The sequence below is a fragment of the Sciurus carolinensis genome, chromosome 8, assembly GCF_902686445.1.
Source record: "Sciurus carolinensis chromosome 8, mSciCar1.2, whole genome shotgun sequence".
Taxonomy (NCBI): domain Eukaryota; kingdom Metazoa; phylum Chordata; class Mammalia; order Rodentia; family Sciuridae; genus Sciurus; species Sciurus carolinensis.
Window position 1 is genome coordinate 114916087 of NC_062220.1, and position 16086 is coordinate 114932172.

A 16086-nucleotide genomic window follows, 5' to 3' on the forward strand; every position below is an offset into this window, starting at 1 on the left:
AATGTTTCATAAAGACTCTGAGGATTGCTGGGGTGTGCGACTTGGTGGTAGATTGCTTTGCCTTGTGTGCCTGAGGTGTTGGAGTCAATCCCCAGAACTGCAACATCAACAACAAAATCTGAGGACAAAAGAAGATTAGCTGGCAGAGAAGAAGAGGGAGCAGAGCACTCAGGCCAAAAGCAGAAAGAAGTTCAGTAGATTCAGGGAACTTTGAGAAGTCCATTATTTCTGGAACATAAAGTGTTTGGTCAAGAGGAAAGAGATGGCCTAAGAAGGCAGCATTGACTGGCTCATGAAGGGAACAAGGGATAGACCCAGTGTCCTGGACATGTGACCAGGGCAGTCACCAGGGTCATTGTACTTGGTCCAGTGCTTCGTCACTGTTTTGAAATTCTTAAAATTTTTAAAGAAAGGACCCTGCATTTTCATTCCACCCTATCCCTTACAAATCACATAGCTGATCCTGCTTAGGAAGGGTCATATTTGCAGAAAGAAGATAGGCTGTTTTGCTCACATTAATGTTGAGCAGTGAGGGAAAGACAGAAGTGGAAGTAATCAGAAGAGCAGTTGGATAGTCAGGTCTGAGGCTCAAAATAGGCATCACATTTTACAAGTAAAGAAACTAAGGCTCAGGGAAGTGAAGGTCCTTGCCTAAGGTCAACAAGCCGCTAAGTAGTGCTAAAGAGATTCTTCCCAAGTGGTCTGACTTCAGAGTCCACTGGTGAACTCTCACTCCACTGCCTAATGAGTGGTGGATAGGCGCAGGCACACAATCCCTACATCCCTCTCTGTCTTTGAAAGATTGTTTTGTGGTCCCATGACAATGCCATGCAGATTTCAGTTCCATGAAGAGGTCTTAAATTCATTAGAGCTGTCTACCCACAAAGTGCCTTGTGAATTACCAAGCTTCTGTCACCATCATGCTGAAGAGCCCAGCGTCTACAGGTAGATATACCTGGTTTACCACTGAGCCTTGGACAAGCTACCTTACCTCATGTACCTTTCTTCCTCCTTTGTAAAATGGGAACAATACTAACTACATAGACTAGTTTCTTAAATATTTTAAAAATTTTTGACAAAATTGTTAATAAACTTATACTCTCCAGCAACCATGCTTCTAGATATTTACCCAACTGTTTTGAATACTAAATAAATGTTCACATAAAAAATTTCACTTGCATATTTTTAGCAACTTTATTCATAATAGCAACAATTAGAACCAAGATGTCTTTCAGAAGGTGAATGAAAAGACACAATAGAATATTACTCAGTGATTTTTTTTAAAAATGAGCTATTAGAGAAAACATGGGAAAACATGGTTGAATCTTAAAAGCATATTATTAAGTGAAAGAAGCCAGTCTGAAAAATAGACATATTGTGTAGTTTTGATTTTAAAACATTCTGGAAAAGGAAAATGATAGAAACAATAGAAAGAAACTGCCCATATTATTACTGGGGCTTTAATCATAAAGAATGCAGCCTCTAAACTTGCATCATTCAATATAATCATCACCAGCCACTTACAACTTTAAATTTAAAATGATTAATTTCAAATAAAAGTTTTTCAGTCACAGTAGCCATGTTTCAAGGGAACAGTGGAATAATTCATATGAAGCACCTGGTACCTAGTAAGTACTCAAGATTCCTTGGGTGAAGCATTCTACCTATGTCAAGTCCTAGCTTGTTGATTATTTATTCAAATATTTTTATGCTTACTGATCTGGAGCTGGTTCACTCACTACTTGGCAAGCAAAGAGGGTGCCAGCATAGTTGAAAGGTGGGGCACAGAGTCTGTCCACAAGGTGATAGCTCAATTGCTAAAGATTTCACCAATGGTGATCTGGGAAGAAATCCAAGTGGGGGGAAATTCTGTGGCAGGTGCAGTAATTGAGGTATTTTAAAGATAAGGAGAAGCAGGTGAAGGATGCCTATAAAGCCAAAAGAGTTGTCTGGTTATTGCCCACTCATATGGATGACCTGCAGAGATAAGAGACCATGGATTATTAAAAAGCAATTTATGGCTAATTGTGAAAGCTAGAGGGCCTCTGTGTACAAAGTGAACTTTATTTCCTGCAGTGGAAGAGCATACACAGTTGACCTGAAGATTGAAGTTCTAATTATTAGAGGAACAAGATCAGTGACGTTTGACTGCTCAGCCAAGTCTGTTATACTAAGGTCAAGGCCCAGCTAGGGAAAAACTGGGACCCTGAAATATGGGATGTGGGTAAGTGTGTGGTTATCTCTGAGGGTGCTGATACAGGAAAACCCCCTCCAACCTTCTGGGCTTGCCAATGTGGCCAGCTCTTACCAAGTAAGAGTTTACACTGTGCTGGAAAAGTTATAGAGATACCCACACATGTACACTCAGGTAATGGGTGACCACCTCAGGAACTGCCATTACATCCTGTCTTAAGTGTCAGGCCAAAAACTAGGGCTGTCATTTAGAGGGATGGTTGCAGAACTGAACTCATTCATATCCATGGAGATAATACTCCCTCCACCCATCCCCAGAATGTAGGTCAAGTGGTCCAATGAAGGTGATACGTAACAACAACAATGGTAAAATAAATTGGAGCAAAAACTTAAGAACAAAAAAAAGTCACAGCCCTGTTATTGGTTACCAGACCTGAACCAGTTTTCAGAAGTGGAACTCTTTGATTCATGAGTTGGCCAGTCCCTAGGAAAAAGAATGCTTCAATAACATGCTGTGTATAAATTGTGATTTTTTTTTTTCCAATCCGTCCCCAAAGGGATGTATGGTCACTTTCTCAAGTGACTATATGCTGGAGAAAGAGAAATACCCAGATATTTTAATGACTATTGGACAAAGGTGCTGAGTTGAGATCAATACTCAGAAACCCAATCACATCATGGTCTCCCTATTGGAGTAGTGACCAGGTAATAAATGAACCCTGGCTGAAGTCTAGCTCACATTGGACCCACTGGCTCTGCAGCCCCACCCAGTGGTAATTTTCCAAGTCATGAGCATATAATTGGCATTGATATACTTACCAGGAATAACCTACAGGCTCTGGTTTGTATGTGGTTTGTCCCTGCCAAAGCTCCTTTTGAAATTTGGTTGCCAATGCAGCAGTGTTGGGAGGTAAGACCCTTAAGAGGGATTAATGTCTTTTTTGCAAGACTGGATTCGTTCTCACAGGAAGGAGTAGTTAAGAGAGTGGGTTGTTTTAAAACAAGTCAGCTCCTTTGACCCCTGTCACGTGCCTGCTTTCCTTTCGACCATGAGACCCTCACCAGAAACCAAGAAGATGCTGTTGCTTGGCTCCAGAACTATGAGCTAACTAACCTCTTTTCTTTAATAAATTATCCAGTCTCAGGTAATCCTTTACAGTAATAGAAAATGGACTAAAACACCTCATGTTATATCGCTGGTCTGTGTGGTAAAATACATTGTAGTAGGGAAGACTGAGTAGAAACCTCTGAAATTCTTCTACCCAGGATGGTAAATAACAATATTGCAGTATTAAAATACTATTTACAGGGACTGTGGATATAGCTCAGTTGGTAGAGGGCTTGCCTTACAAGCACTAAGGCCCTGGGTTCAATCCCCAGCACTGCAAAAAAAAAAAAAAAAAAAAAATTACTATCTACAGACTGGGGAAATTATTTCTAACTATCATGTCTGGTAAAAGTTTTATATCCAAAATAAATAAAGAACTCTTTAAAACACAGTAAGAAAAAACCTAATAAGAAAATTAGCAGAAGACTTGAATAGATACTTTTAAGATGGCAAATAAGCACCTGAAAATATGCTACATCATTAGTCAGGAGTGGGCCACAGCCATGGAACCCAATGGTCATATAATGTATAGCAATACCCAAGGACAGCCAACATCATAGAATACTGGAACAGCCTCCCAAAGGGCACAGCTTAGGTACCAACTAGAAGAACATAATCTGAAATAATGGGATGCATTCCACTTACTCCCAGTGACCCATTGGGAGGTATTGTTCTTCTCAATCCTGCAACCCAGGGCTCTACAAGATTGGATATCCTGGTCCCCAAAGGGGACATATGCTTTTTCCAGGGAACACAGAATATGTCCCTTTGACCTATTAATTATGACTGCCACCTAGGTGCTTTTACTTCCTTGCACCCAGATCCAGTGCTTGAAAAGTAGTCACTGTTAGCCAGGCATGGTGGGGCACACCTGTAATCTCAGCTACTCAGGAGGCTGAGGCAGTGTGACAGCAATTTGAGTCCAGCCTCAGCAGTTAGCAAGACCCTGTCTCAAAAACTAAAAAGGTTTGAAGATGTAGCTTAGTGATAAAGAACCCCTGAGTTTAAGCCCAGTACTGGAAAAGAAAGCCAGGAGAATAGAAATGAAAAGGAATCACGTACCAGGAGGGTAATTGACCTTGACTAGCAGGAATTGTTAGGGCTACTTTTATATAATAGGGACAGGAGACAATATATGTGGAACCCAGGTGATGTAGCTCCCTGTTGCTACTCCATTTGCCCATTTCAACTATGAGTGACTGCATGAAATACCCACGACAGGAGAGAGAAAATGAATACCTGTTGTGGTCCCAAGATCAATTGTAGTGGAGGGGATGATAGTTCATTCCAATAACCCCCTTTTCTAAGGTTTCACTCAGGAAGAGAGGCCCATAGAGCTGCTCCCTGAGCTTGTACAGAGAAGTACATGGGGTGCAAGGGATAGACTGCGATGGCCACAAAGTGGATCTCTCAAGTCCTCCTCAACTGGGGGACATCACAATAGATTGATAATGCCAGCTGCCATGCTCTGAAATCCTTCACCATGTTAATGCCAGCCGTGGCTACACTTCTGCAGGTTGCTCTCAGCCAATAACTGAATACAGCAAGGGTTACTGAGGCAGGCTTTTTTCTTGGAGATGCAGGACTCCTCTATTGGCTGACTTTGGCTGTACCGCTACACAGTAGTCTAAGACCTTTGTTACTTTTTATTTCCTTCCCACTCTTCTTCTCAAGGGTGAGACCTGCACCCTACTCATGGGTTTCTTGGCCCCCCTCTCATTCCTTTACCAGGTACATTTGCAGGGTTTCTCCCCAATTAGTCCTTTGTACATCTAATTCTATTTTGGCATCTGCTTCTCAGACGACCTGATTTAAAACAACCAGTCATTTATGTACAGTTTGATGATTTTTTTTTACAAATGGAATGTGCCCATGTAAACAGCACCCAGATTGGAAAATAAAATAGGAGCAGGGTTGGGGGTGTAACTCAGAGAGCACTTACGGATAGAACCCCAAAATGCCCCCCACAGTTATTACCCATCCCTTCTAGTTATTACCTCAAAGAAAGTCACTGATTTCCTACATCATACATTAGTTTTGCTTATTTTTGCTCAGAATACATTTTGACAAGAACTGTGAGGGGGCTGGGGTATTCACTTGCGTGAATATGTAATTTTTATTTGCTGATACTGCAGAAACATGAGACTTTTAGGTCAAGGGGAAAAGTTCTTGATACAACCAAATTAGCAGGTAGAGTACGATTGCTGGGTCGGTTCCCCGGTTCTAGACCCACAGTCAATACCTGATAGCTGATGGAAACTGTCCACATGAGTGGCTGGTTATACCCCATAAATGAAGGATAGAGAACTGAAGTAGGACAGAAGAGGCTGGGCACTCAAGGAATCTTCAGAAAGCAGGTTTATTGTTTGCAGGGTTCAATTCTTAGGTTCTTCTCTCATAAGAATTCTTTCTCTGAACAAAGATTTTGGAAATTCTTTGAATTTTATACCTGTAGGTGGGGCAGGGGGCAGCTTGGAGGTTCATGTGATAAGTGCTTTCTGTTCCATCCTGTAGAGCAAACAAGTTTCACAAATTTTTTTAATCAAGAAAACAGATAATAAATATCTTTTTGTACAACAAACTTCCAGACTCACACCTATCGTGTGCAAACCTGGCATTTACAAGAAAGAGGAAACTACCAACCCAATAACCTCTGCAGACATCCTGCTGATCTGGCAAGAGTAAAAGCTTAATTATGGCAAGGGTCTTTGGGGTGGGGGTCTCTGGCCTGCTTCGTTTCTCCTTTTGATGATTGTTATTTAATTATTTAAATCAAAGATCATCATCATCCTCTTGGCTTAAACCTGTATGTAATGTTTTAATCTTAGTTGTTGTCTTTCTTTTAACAGCTGTTTTTATAGTAGACCCAATAGTTTTAATGTACAGGGGAGTCAAACATGGGAGTAATAAACAGGTTTATAGCAGAACACCTGCCATGCCAATTAAGCTAGTAAATCCACCAAGAGTTGAAAACGATCCTCCAAATAGTGAGATTGGCTCCCAAGCTTTAATGGCCTTCCAGGTTTGAACTGTGCTAGTTTTCTGTTATTGCTGGCTATGTCTTAATTGCTTGTCCATTGTCATCTATTTGGATGTAACAGTTGGAACTGTTGAACTTTTTACCCCTTTTTTAGCCAGTAGGTAATCTAATGTCAAGCAGTTTTGATAGATAACTACTTGCATCTGGGTCTGTTGTGTGGCTAGGAAGTCAAAGCCTATAGCAGTTTGATTAGTAATAATTTCCAGTATAGTTTGTAAGTGAAAAATCCAGTTTAGCACATAAACTAGAATTCTATAGCCCCAATTGCCCATGCTGTTCCCAGGTAGGAGAACCATAAGTGGCAGTAATCTTCTGAGGTGGCCAGTCATCTTTACTCTGAAGTTTGTTGACCTCCTAGGTTGTTTCTAATGGACCCCCTTTTTTTCCTGGCCTTAGATCTTTATTCAAGGGGATCCATAGGTCTTTTCTAGTTTTTATTCTGCCATGTGTTGATTAGCCAGACCCTGAGTGGCCAAAACAGGGCTGTCGTCCTTCTGAGCCTCAAGGTTCTCTGATGTTTCCTTCCTCTGGGTGGTCAGCTTCAGGGGTGCAGCAGGGTCTGGAGTACACTCCCAGTCCATGGCTGTGGGCTTGAGCCTGGTGTAATAAATCTAGGGACCTGGTGTAATAAATCTGTAACCTTTACTGCAGTTGGGTTGGATAAAATAACAGTGAAAGGACGCTTCCAAAAGAGATTTCAGGGGCTGAATATTTCATTCTTTGACCCAGACTGAATCTCCAGGCTTGAAGGAGTGTACATCTATGGTCAAATTTACTGGCAATTTTTCTGACCTGTTGGTTGAGAGTCTGTAAAGCCTAAAGCTGTTGCCTCAATGTTAATTCTCCTATTTCTCTTAAATATCCCTGTAATCCCCTGATAAGTGGGGGAGATCTCCAAAAACTAGCTCATAGGGAGAGAATCTAGTACTCTTAGTAGCAGCTGAACTAATCCTTAACAGTGCAATAGGGAGGATTTCATCCCAATGCAGTTGAACTTCCCGACATAGTTTACCTAACTGAGCCTGTAAAATCCCATTTATGCTTTTAGTTTACAGAATCTGTGGCCTATAGGCAGAATGTAACTTTCATCTGATATTTAATCTCTTGGCTAATAATTGTATCACCTCTGCCACAAAAGCTGGCCCTTTGTTTGAGCTAATGGTTATTGGGATACCAAATCTGGGAATTATTTCCTGGAGGAGCTTCCTCTTTAGCCTTCTCAGTACAGGTTGGAAAGACTTTTATCTAGCCAGAATAAGAGTACCAAAAAAACCAAAAGATATTTATAACCCTGTGAGTGTGCTAGTTCAGTAAAGTCTACTTCTACATCCTCAAAAGGTGTTCTTCCTAGTTTGGATTCCTGGTGGAAGCCTTGTCTCCTGGCAAGTATTGTTGCAGGCACACATCTCACTTTATTTATAGATCACCTGGGAGATGCTTGTGAGCCAGGGGACATAGAAATGCTGACTCAACTGTCTCAAGTGTCATTCAGCCAGTGTGTGGAATTGTCAGATGAAGGCAGGGGCTAGAGTCTCAGGGATGGTTATGCAGTCATCAAAAAATTTCCATCTTCAGATACCTTCCTTTTTTAGTCTTAAACCAATTACTTTCATTTTGGGAATATTTTGACTCCCATTCTGTTAGAGGGTCAAGCAGTAGGACAGCATTTAAACCTGGAACTGGATTTCCTGTCTGTTTCTTGCAGGCACTTCCTTGCTTTCCTGTCTGCTCTTTGGTTGCCTTGAGCAACCATGGTGATTCCCCTTTGGTGACCCCAGCAACATATGACTGTACCTTTCTGGGTGCCCACACTGCATCCAGAAGATTAAAAATTTCCTGTCCATATTTTATGCCTTTTCTCTTGAGTTAATCAATACCTTTTTCTCATTTAAGTTCTCAAGAACATGAAGAGTAGTGAAGACATATTTTGATTCTGTGTAAATATTGACACTGATTTCTGTTGTCAATGGAGGACTCAAGTCAGAGCAATAAGTTCTACCATTTGTGCCAAAGTTCCCTGAAGCAGAGGCTTTGCCTCAATGGTGGAGTCCAGAGTGACCACTGTGTATCCAGCAAGATGCATTCTGTCGTCGATGAAACTGCTTTCATCTGTGAAGTACTCCATATTAAGGTCCTTGAGGGGCTGGTCTGTCAGGTCTGACCTACTGGAGAACACTTTATGACCTAATGCAGTTGTGATTAGGTTGTTCAGTCCTGATGGGCAGCAGAGTTGCTGGGTTGAGGGGTCCAGACAACTTTAACATGGCTATGTGGATTTTCACATAACATGCCCTGGTATCTGACTATCCTCACATTAGTCAGCCAATATTGTCCTTTATATTCCAACAGTGCCAGTACAGAGTGTTAGTTCTGTTCCATAGTTTGTTAACCTCTAACACCAGAAAGGGCCATGACTGCAAGGGTCCATAAACAAGGTGGCCAGCATTGAATCATAGAGTCCGGCAATTTAGACAGATAGACCACTGGACAGTGCCATGTCTTCAACATTTGAGTTAGGACTCCAACAACTATTTCAAACCATTCCTGGACATACAGAAGGAAAGGCTCTGTGAGGTCAGGGAGTCCTAGTCCAGGTACACTGACGAGTGCTTGTTTAATATCCTCGAAGTCCTTTGTGTTGACCCCCATGTTAGGGGATCCTGATTTTCCCCCTTTGTGGCCTCTTAGAAGAGTTTGGTCATGATTGAAAAGTTAGGGATCCATATACAGCAGAAATCAGCAGCACTCAGGAACTCTCAAATCTGGCAGCAGCTAGAAGGGGCTGGAATTGAGCAGACTCCCTGTTTCCCCTTGGGGCCCCACTGCCATTGTCTCTGAGTTAGATAGAAACTGAAGTACTTGACTTTTTCTTGACAGATTTGGGCTTTCTTCTTGTGAGACTTTGTAGCCATTCTCACATAGGAGAGTGAGAAGAAGTTGTGTCTCCTTCATGCAGTCTTTTCAGGTTGCTCCAGCCAGCAACGGGTCACCTATATATTGGAGCAATGTGTATCCACATCAGAGGCCAGCATCCACATCACTGTAGGAAAGGTTTTCAGATCCATAGCCAGTGCCTTCCCGAAGAAGGTTGGGCTACCACTAATGGACCTAGATCCTACCTGTTTAGTAGGGCAGTGCTCCAAATTCCCTATTCCTGGTGGGTTCTGTTATGCTGTGAGGCAGCAGCTCTGGGGTACCAGATGAGTCACCTCACCTACAGGTGCACCAAGGAGAAGTGCTGTCCTCTGACGTCCCAATGCCCTGGGGAAGCTAGACCCGGAGACAAGAGAGACAGAAAAACTGTTTTCGCCTCCACTGTCCCTTTGGGGTCACCAAATGAAGCAGGACAGAAGAGGCTAGACACCCAAGGAATCTTAAGAAGCAGGTATATTGACTGCAGGGTTCAGAGGTGGCTCTCACCTAAGAATTCTTCCTCTGAACAAAGATTTTGGCAATGCTTTGAATTTTATACCCAGTGGGGCAGGAGAGGGGGGTTTGGAGGTTCACATGACAAGTGCTTTCTGTTCCATCCTCTGGACCAGACATAGGTTTCACAGTTTTCTTTTTCTTTCTTTCTTTTTTTTAAACCAAGAAAACAGAAATAATCTTTTTGTACAACAAGCTTTCAGACTAACTCACACCTTTTGTGTACAAACCTGGCACTTACAAGAAAGAGGAAACTACCAACCACAATAACCTCTGCAGACACCCTGCTGATCTGACAAGAGGAGAAGCTTAGTTATGGCAAGGGTCTTTTGGGTGGGAGTCTCTGGCCTGCTTCAGAACAACATATTTTCTCTAGTTACATATAAAGGAGAGAGGCAGCTGTCTTTTCCTTCCCTCTGGAAAAGAGGGAGAAAAACTTCTGCTCCTTGGAGAAAGAATGGAAAAAATCCGAATTCTTACCTAACCCATTGGAATGTAAATAAAATTGTCCCCCAGTAACTGCTGTAATTGCACAGGATGAGGTGGAGGGTGGTGGGGGGATTGGTTCCAGGACCACCTGAGGATACCAAAATCTGAGAATGAGCATATATATTTGCATATTATGTATTTGCATAGAACCTCCAGTATACTTTGAATTATTTCTAATACAATACAATGCAAAATGCTATGCAAAGAATTGCTAAACTGCCTCGTTTGGGGGAATAATGATGAGGAAAAATAGTCTATGTACAGTACAAATGGAATTTTTTCCCCAAATATTTTTAATCCATGGCTGGTTGAATCTGAGCTTGTAGAACCCTTGGATATGGAGTGCTGACTGTACATCACTCCAAGTGCCAGGCTAAACACTGTACCCTTGGCTGGAATCCTTCCAAAGTCTCAGCTTCATCCCTCTAGGTAGGTCAATACCTAGAAAGAGATGGCTCAGTCTTCCTGGAACTTTGGAAACTTAACCCAGAGTCTGTTCTGGATTGTAACCATTTGGTTCTTAGGGAGAAAAGACCATTTAACTATACAAATGCCTACAGACTAAATCTCAGGGTGCATGAAAAGTGAAATGGCTCTAGGGAGAATGAAAGTAAGCATTTCCTACCTGCATCTTAGATTCTTCCTCTAGAAGGCTAGGGTTTTTCACAGGAGCACTTCCAGGGACACTTCATATCCCCCACACAATGTTTTCCTTGTGTCTAGCTTCTTTCACTCAAAACATCTTTATGAAATTCACCCATGCTGTTGTGTGAACATTTATTTACTCTCATCGCTATACAGAATATACTATAATTTATCCACTCTATTTTTGGTGGAAATTGGGGAGAGCAAAAATTCTCCAACTGTGAAGCTAGGGAACAATCCATAAGATTGCCTACACTTTTAAACTTTAATCATATATTTTATTTATTCACTCTGCATAAAATATTGTTTCAACATGTAAACCATAAAAACTTAATAATGAACTTTTTCCACTCATTTGTTTCATTCTAAGTTCAGTAAATATTGTAGATTTATAACACATTGCAGTTGAAATTGGTGACATTTCAAATGCTCAATGGCCACATGTGGTCATAGATACCAGGCAATCTATAGATTGAAGACAGCAATCCAACTCAACTAAAATCAAAATCCCAACCACAATCACAGCAGGGGTTTTTGGTATGCTTTAATAGTCCACCCTAAAATCTACAGAAATTGACAGGATCAGAATATGCAAAGCATCCCTGAAAGAGAAACAAAGTTGGAAGACACAATCTAACTTCAGTATTTATTACAAAGCTATAATAATCAAGACAGTGGGGATACAGGCTTAAGGCAGATGTATATAGCAGTGGAACAAACAGAAACCCCAAACTTGTAATTAGCATCAGAAGTGAGGACCCATGTCTTTCCCTCTATTGAATTACATTGGCACCTTTGTTGAAAATTGACCACAGGTAGGACTAGGGATGTAGCTCAGTGGTAGAGTATCTGCCTGGTTCAATCTCAGCATAGGGGAAAAAAAAAAACCAAGAAAATTGACTATATGTGTATGAGTTTACTTCTAGACTCTGATCCTAAAGCATTTTTTTTTTTTTGGTGCAGAAGTAAGGAGGTACCCCCACAACCCCCAAAACACTGATGAAGTATGTTGAAGGAATAGAGAAATCAACAAAACAAGCCCTCCATGGCCAAAAGTAGAAAAATTTGAGCAAGAAAATAAAGAAGTAGCATTGAAATATAACCCAAACAAAAAATAAAAAGTGAGGGGCTGGGGATATGGCTCAGTCAGTAGAGTGCTTGCCTTGCAAGCACAAGGCCCTGGGTTCGATCCCCAGCACCACAAAAAAAAAAAAAAAAAAAAAAAAAAAGAAACCAAAAAATAAAGTGAGTCCATTTATAAATGAATAATCAAATATGAAGAGAAATGACTGAAATGGAGGAGATATAGTTCCCATGTATAATTCTAAATAATTTATGGGGATACTCTGTCCTCATCTTTTATATTTCTTTACCCAGTCCTAGTATTAGCCATTTTTAAAAAGGGGCTTGATTTTTTTCTAATAGGGAATGATACATAATAATATAAACCAAGATCCAAATGCTGGGTGTTCTTATCCCTACAGGATTAGTCATTCCTTCTAGACTCAGCTGACAGAGCTGTGTGTATTCTATTCTGTTGTACCATACATATCCATAAATATTTCTGTATGTAACCATCTGTATCTACAATTAAGCTAAACACAAGTTCATACTGATGTCTCCAACTTTAATCTGTTACCACATAAATCATTCTAGCCTCCTCCCCTTGTTTATAAACTTCCACTCCAAAAGTGAGAATCCTGCCTTCCACTCTCTGCCATCATTTATTTAATTGCTTAATCCCAATATGTAGGTCTGTAGTATTAGATTTATTACCCATATTTTCATGGAATATAACTTTATCAACTAGAGTACAATGCCTAGTGCCTTTTTCTTTTATTTTTACAGACCCTACTCATATTCACAGTTAGGTCAGTCCCTTTCCCCTGACCCCCTTCAGTGAGTTTTTTCTACTTTTGTAATACAGTTAGATTGTCACAGTCTGCATTCCATTTTAAGAGCTCCTGAACTTCTAAGTGATTAAAAAAAAATTTTTTTTAATTTCCATGCACTTGCATAAATAGCTAAGAGGCTAACCACTGGAGGTTTACTCTATGTACTGTAAAGTTCTATAGGTGTTGAAAAATGCATAGCATTATATATCCATCTGATACTATCACACAGAATAGTTTTACCATGCTAAAAAAAAAATTCCTTGAGCTCAATTCACCTATTCAAACTTCTTTCCTCCTCTGCCAATCACTGATCTCTGTAGCTTTGTCTTTTACAGAATGTTGTATGATTAGAATCATACAGTATGTAGGCTTTTCAGTCTTGCTTCTTTCACTTAGCAATATGCATTTAAGTTTTATCCATGTCTTTTTCTGACTTAATAACTCATTTCTTTTTATCACATTTTCATTTAAATAATACTTAATTGTGCTGGTTGCAGTAATCCCAGCAGCTCAGGAGACTGACCTTGGCAACCTTAGCAAGGCCCTGAACAATTTAGTGAGACCCTGTCTCAAAATAAAAAATAAAAAGGCCTAGGGATGTGGCTCAGTGGTTAAGCACTCCTGGGTTCAATCTCTGGTACCAAAATAAATAAATAAATAAGACTTAATTGTATAGATGTACTACAACTTTTTTATCCATTCACCTACATTCCATTTTCCTAAGGGCACTTTGGTTGCTTTCATATTTTGACAGTTATGAATAAAGTTATCAAAACTTTCACATGCAGACTTTTGTGAGGGCATAAGTATTCAAATCAGTTGCATAAATAGTTAGGAGGTTGACTACTGGATCAGATAGCTAGACTGTGTTTTCCTTGTAGGAAACTGATGCTGCCTGTACCATTTTACATTCTCATCAGTAAGGAATAAGGGTTCTGGTTGCTCCCCATCCTCATCAGCATTTGGTATTGTCAATATTTTACATTGTAGCCAATCTAATTGGTATTTAGTGATATCTCGCTGTTTTAATTTGCAAGTCCTTAATGACATAAGATGTCAGGTATATTTTCACATGCTATTTGCCATCTGTGCATCATCTTTGGTGGGGTGTCTGTTCAGGTTCTTTGCCACTTTTAAAATTGGGTTGTTCATTTTTGTGTAGGTGTGTTTGATGAGCTCTTCCTATACTTTGGTTAATAGTGCTTTATCAGATACATGTTTTGCAAATATTTTCTCCAAGTCTGTTGCATTGATCAATCTGTCTACTCTTTCACCAATACAACACCATTTTGATTACTGTAACATCTTAAAATCAGCTACTGTAGGTCCAGCTTTTTCTTCTTCATTATTTCATTCATTATTCCAGGTCTTTTGCCTTTCCATATAACTTTGAGAAAAAGTTTATTAATATCCACAAAATTTAAAAAAAACCCACAAAATAGAGAAATGGAAGACTCCTCAGAAGAGCAGCATGAAGCAGATGAAGGTGACTTGGTCACTGATTAGTCACCTTAGAATAGTTAATTGTCCTCTCTGGTATGTCTTCATTACAAATGGCCTCTAAAATAAGAGATTTTAGTAAACGTACATTTTTCATTACTTTAGCAGTATACTATACTCAAGAATACAATTTTGTACCTGACATTTCCATTCTTCTCATTACATTTTTATGCCTACAACTGTATTTTCTCTTTGTAATTATTTCTTAGGTTATGTCCTGTCCCAATCAGCTAAGACCAGCAGGAAAAACCAAGTCCTATGTGTTGACCCATCACTATGAGGGAGACCACCCAGCAGAGGAACTACGGACCCAAAGGCAAAAGTTATTAAAGGACTTGAGGGGAGGCGGAATTAGGTGCAATGTCAACCAGGCAGTTTTTGATAGGCTCAAAGCAACCAGTGCTGTGTGTAAAGGGTCAGTTTCAGACCTGGACAGCAAACTGACTCCAGAGTCCTGTTTTACTGGAAATTACAAAGTTAAGATAGGTGTGACCTCTGCCTTCTCCAGAACCCCTGAAACCACTCATCATTCTCCACTACTATGATTTTATCATTTCAAGAATGTTATGTAAATGGAATCACATGGTAGGTCACTTTTTAGTTTTGGCATTTTTCTACTCAGCAAAGTTCTCTGGAGATTTATCCAGTGTGTTCCATGTATCAATAATCCATTCCTTCTTTATTGCTCAGTGCTAGTCCATGGTACTGATGTACTACAGTTTGCTTTACCAGTAACTTGTGAGAAGATATTCAAGTTGTTCTAGTTTTTATCATTATGAATAAAGCTTCTATGAAGATTTGCATGCAAAAAAAAAGATAGGAGTGGAATGTGGAGTCTATAAATTCCTTCTCTGAGGTTTCTTCTCTGTGTTGAAGTGTGTTACAGTGACTTAGCTCCCATAGGCAAGAGTGGGAAGTTTCATTCAAACTAAAATACTTTCAAATGGCCAATTTCTGATACTTTGTGAATTTAGAAGGAAAAACTGAAATCTCAGTAAAAAAAGAAGTAGTCACTTAAATAACATGGTTATTAGGACATTTTATAGCTGAAGCATGCATATCCTTGGTAGAAATAATGTTTCCTGTTAATATTGCACCTAGCTTTATTCATGCCTCTTATACCAGCCTAATGCATGGGTAGGCAGACTTTTTCTTTCTCACTCCAAGCTAATATTTTTCCCTTCTCTCTCTCTCTCCCTCCCTCACTTTCTCTGTCTCTCTCCCTGCCCCTCTTTTTTCTTTTTTTTTTTTTTTGAGATAGGGTCTTGCTTTGTTGCCCAGGCTGGCCTGAAACTCTTAGACACAAGTGATCCTCATGTTTCAACCTCCCAAGGACCTAGAACTATAGGTGTGAGCCACCATGCAAAAAAATTAGCTCTAAGCTAATTTTTACTTTCTGAGCTATAGTCCCTCAAATAGAAATTATGAACCAAACAATTTAATCATTTTTCTTTTTCATTTTCCTGAACATGTGACCTAAAACAGCCCAGTTCCACCACCACTTAGTGTCTCTATTTCTTTTTTCTTTTTTTTTTTTTTTTTATGGTATTGGGGATTGAACCCAGGGCCTTGCACATGCTAGGCAAGCACTTTATAGGGTCTCACCAAGTTGCCCAGGTTGACCTTAAACTTGTGATTCTCCCACCTCAGCTTCCTGAATAGCTGGGATTATAGGTGTGCACCACTGTGCTGGCTAGACAATCTATCTTATTTGAAATTTACAACATCAGGTATAGTGATGAGTGTCTGTAGTTCCACCTAATATGGAGACTGAGGCAGGAGGATCTCTT

At 40.1% G+C, this 16086-nt stretch overlaps 1 protein-coding gene across 1 annotated transcript in view; it reads right to left on the reverse strand.

Annotated features, from left to right (window-relative positions):
• Nucleotides 1-9592: 9592 nt before the first annotated feature.
• The window catches only part of Dusp18 (dual specificity phosphatase 18), a 56007-nt gene continuing 49513 nt past the window's right edge, over nt 9593-16086 (reverse strand). Inside the window, exon 5 of the transcript XR_007109732.1 lies at nt 9593-9611. The gene's annotated coding sequence lies outside the window, so the exon portion shown is untranslated. The remainder of the gene's footprint in view (nt 9612-16086) is intronic.